This window comes from Grammomys surdaster, unplaced genomic scaffold (genome assembly GCF_004785775.1).
Source record: "Grammomys surdaster isolate TR1022 unplaced genomic scaffold, NIH_TR_1.0 165, whole genome shotgun sequence".
NCBI classification, from domain to species: Eukaryota; Metazoa; Chordata; class Mammalia; order Rodentia; family Muridae; genus Grammomys; species Grammomys surdaster.
In genome coordinates, this window is record NW_021604613.1 from 15,299,843 (window position 1) to 15,303,084 (window position 3,242).

The following is a 3,242-nucleotide window of genomic DNA, read 5'->3' on the forward strand; positions in this document are numbered from 1 at the left end:
GAGAGAGAGAGAGAGAGAGAGAGAGAGAGAGAGAGAGAGAGATCAATCGATCATGTATCAAGTCAGGACCACTAAAATTTATCATTGTGGAGTTCTGGTCCACTTTTGACAGATGTGTAAGTTTCTTCCAAGTGTAACAGGGAAGGGAAAGGCTGATTTCTGTATAGATTTCCCATCTTTATTATACTATGTAGAGCAAATACTACAATTGAAAGGGTCAGATGTGATTTGCAACACAGTGTGTGCTTTTCAACATGTATGTGGTAGTGTCTGAAAGCATTTAATCACCATCTTAAACACTTTCATACATTATTCAACAGCAGCTTCAAAATGATATGAGTCTGTCTTTATAAACAATGGGCACTATTTACCAAGAAAATTATAGTATGACGATGTAGGGGCAAGCCATAGTTTATTTTTACACTGAATGTAAATTGACCATGAGTACTGCGCAATGTAATCTTGCATTAATGCTATTCTTTCTAAGGTTTTCAGTCTCTCTAGGAGATTCAGAGCAACATGACCACAGAGGAAAGCCTCCACAGATAACTTACCCTTATAGGTATGTGCCTGAGCTGAGAAGGCAAGGCAAAGGAACTGGTGATAAGATAACCCTGAGTGCCTCCTTTTCTGCTGCCTCATTTAGGAAGAAGCAATTCAAAATATTTGTTGAGCATTGGGCTATCTAAATTATAGATGTCCACTCCTGCATCAGGCCTCCATTTCTCAAGGTTCTCTCCTGCAGTCACCACCTTCTGTTTCAACCATGTTGCTATTGCAATTAGCCATTATCTTCCAACTGTTCTTTGAAAATTCCTAGAAAATCAACAACCAGATTCATTTTAGTTTCCCTGTCTTATCATAGCTATTAAACATAAAACCAAAATTACTTATTGCTTATCTGTAGTTTCCCAGGAGGATATGGTATATTGTGTGGATAACTGATGAAAATACATAACATAGGGAATCATGCACCATTAAAAAGGATGCTAACTTACTGGCGTGTCAATATTGTCTTTGGAAACAGTTCAGCTAATATAGAATAAAGCATTGGTGGACGATGCCAAATCTTGCTATGCACTGATCTGGGTTTTGCCAGGTTGTAGAGTTGTATTTCTAAAGTGAGTCTTGAACTAAATTTTAATCTTTCAAACAAATTGTTACTTTAATTGACTAATTTTTTTTACCCCCTTCTCCTGTGAAGTTTTTTTCTTTGTATTTCATGTTTTGAAGAATATAGCATTAACTGCTGCTAATAATAGCAATTGTGTTTCTTGTAATCCTGGAAAGGTGTTGCCAAAAATCTAGTATAATGTATCTTTCTATAACTTTAATTTTATAGGACTAATGAGTGAATTTATAGATCATGTAATAGGCTTTGTGAGTTCAGCCCACTATGAAGCCATTAACTTCCAATGTATGTTTACGTAGTATACATCTGTTCCAGACCTGGCACTTGGCTATCTGGCATGTAGGTGGCTATTGATGTTCTACCCAGGGAGAAGCACAGGCCTATTGCACCATGATTCCTCTGGGTTGGGACTCCCTTTAGATCAGATTTGTAATCCATCAGCTGCTTTCTTCCTAGCAACAGCAGTTATTTCCAAAGAAACGGGGGCCTTTGGTTTTTCTGCTGTCATGCCTATTTGTTGTGCTGTCTCTAAGGAGCAGGTGTTAATTCTCCTCTCACCTCACCCTCAGAAGCATGCCCCTGCAGAGATTACCCAGTGATATGATTCATACTGGGTGGAGTTTGCTTTCCACAATCCTACCCTCTTCCAGCCTCCAGTTCCTTGTGGAGTACTGAGAAGGTTCTGCTGTTGTAGACTGTAGAGTCTCCTTAGATCAGAGGAATGATCACAAACTCTCACTTAGTTTCCCTTGAGTAATCCTTAAGTAAAACACTTAGCAGTCAGAGTACCACTTGGTTAGATTCAGCTGTGATAACAAGGAACCATTTCTTCTTCATGTTGAATGTAGAAATTAAAACATGAGCTGTATATTCTTACAGAGTTCTTTAACGTATAATTTAATGGAAAACATCTAAATTCTCAACCTTTCTCTTTAGTTTGTTGTGTATGCTATTTTGGTTCATTTATATTTTAAAAAGTTGGACCTTACACAAACATGTAGTAGGAAAAGGAAAGGGAATAGTCATTTTAATAGCATATTTAAGTAATAGAGAATTACTTTAACAGCCCCCAAAGTGGACAAGAGCTGCTTTCAAAAGACATTTTTGAAGGGCCTAAAATAATATCAAGAAAACTTTTTGTGCTCCATTTTAATAGAATACAATGCCCTGTCTTCCATTCTGAATTCATCCTTTACCTGTATGACTTTTTGTGATATTTAGTAAATTTATAAATGCATTTCTCTCAGATATTTACACATCATATGTCATTAGAATTTATCTCATTCCTTCTAAAACTAACAATATTACCAGGAAGGTCTTTAAATATTTGGGAAATACAACACTCACTGTAGTAAATATAAGTTCTTCAGAATTCTAGTTTTCTTTGGTAAGCTGTAATTTTTGTTACTTGTAATAAACATTATAATTTGATTTCCTTTTGGTGATGGTCTTTATCTTCAAGAGCATTTCATTCAAATACCAAAGTTTAGAATGATAATAGTTGGTCAGTCACTTGTTCAAGTAGAAGTAGCATGGTCGTCAAACAGCAGTTAGTTCTCAAAGAGCAATTGTACAGGTGTTTTCTTTTGAGAACCATCTTGTAGCAGGTACTTTATGTATACTTCTTGTTCTGTCACACAGAATATTAAAAAGATATAACTTCAAGGGTGGAGGTTTAATAAGCTTTATAGTCCTATTGACTCATGAGAATGCTTTGTTGTTGTTGTTGTTGTTCTCCTCTTTGTCCAGAACTAGGAAGCAGCTAGTTGTAAGAGTGTCAGCACAGTGTGGTGGTGTTGAGAGCACAGTACCAGTCTCCAAAGGAGAGCACAGTAAGTAAAGTGAATATCAATTATTGTGGCCTTTCAAGTGCCCTGAGAAGATCTGGAGGCTCTCAAGACCTAGTTGAACAACTGTGAGAACTGTTGTTCATTCTCCAAATCCCTCCATCTCCCTATGACCAACCCCAAGAACTGTTGATCATGTTCTGAATCCCTCCATCTCCCTATGACCAACACCAAGAACTGTTGTTCATTCTCCGAATCCCTCCATCTCCCTATGACCAACACCAAGAACTGTTATTCATGCTCTGAATTCCTCCATGTCCCTA

At 37.2% G+C, this 3,242-nt stretch overlaps 1 protein-coding gene across 1 annotated transcript in view; it reads left to right on the plus strand.

The window, feature by feature from the left end:
- The window catches only part of Pard3b (par-3 family cell polarity regulator beta), a 951,194-nt gene that overhangs the window by 64,333 nt on the left and 883,619 nt on the right, over positions 1-3,242 (plus strand). The gene's annotated exons all lie outside the window — the stretch shown is intronic.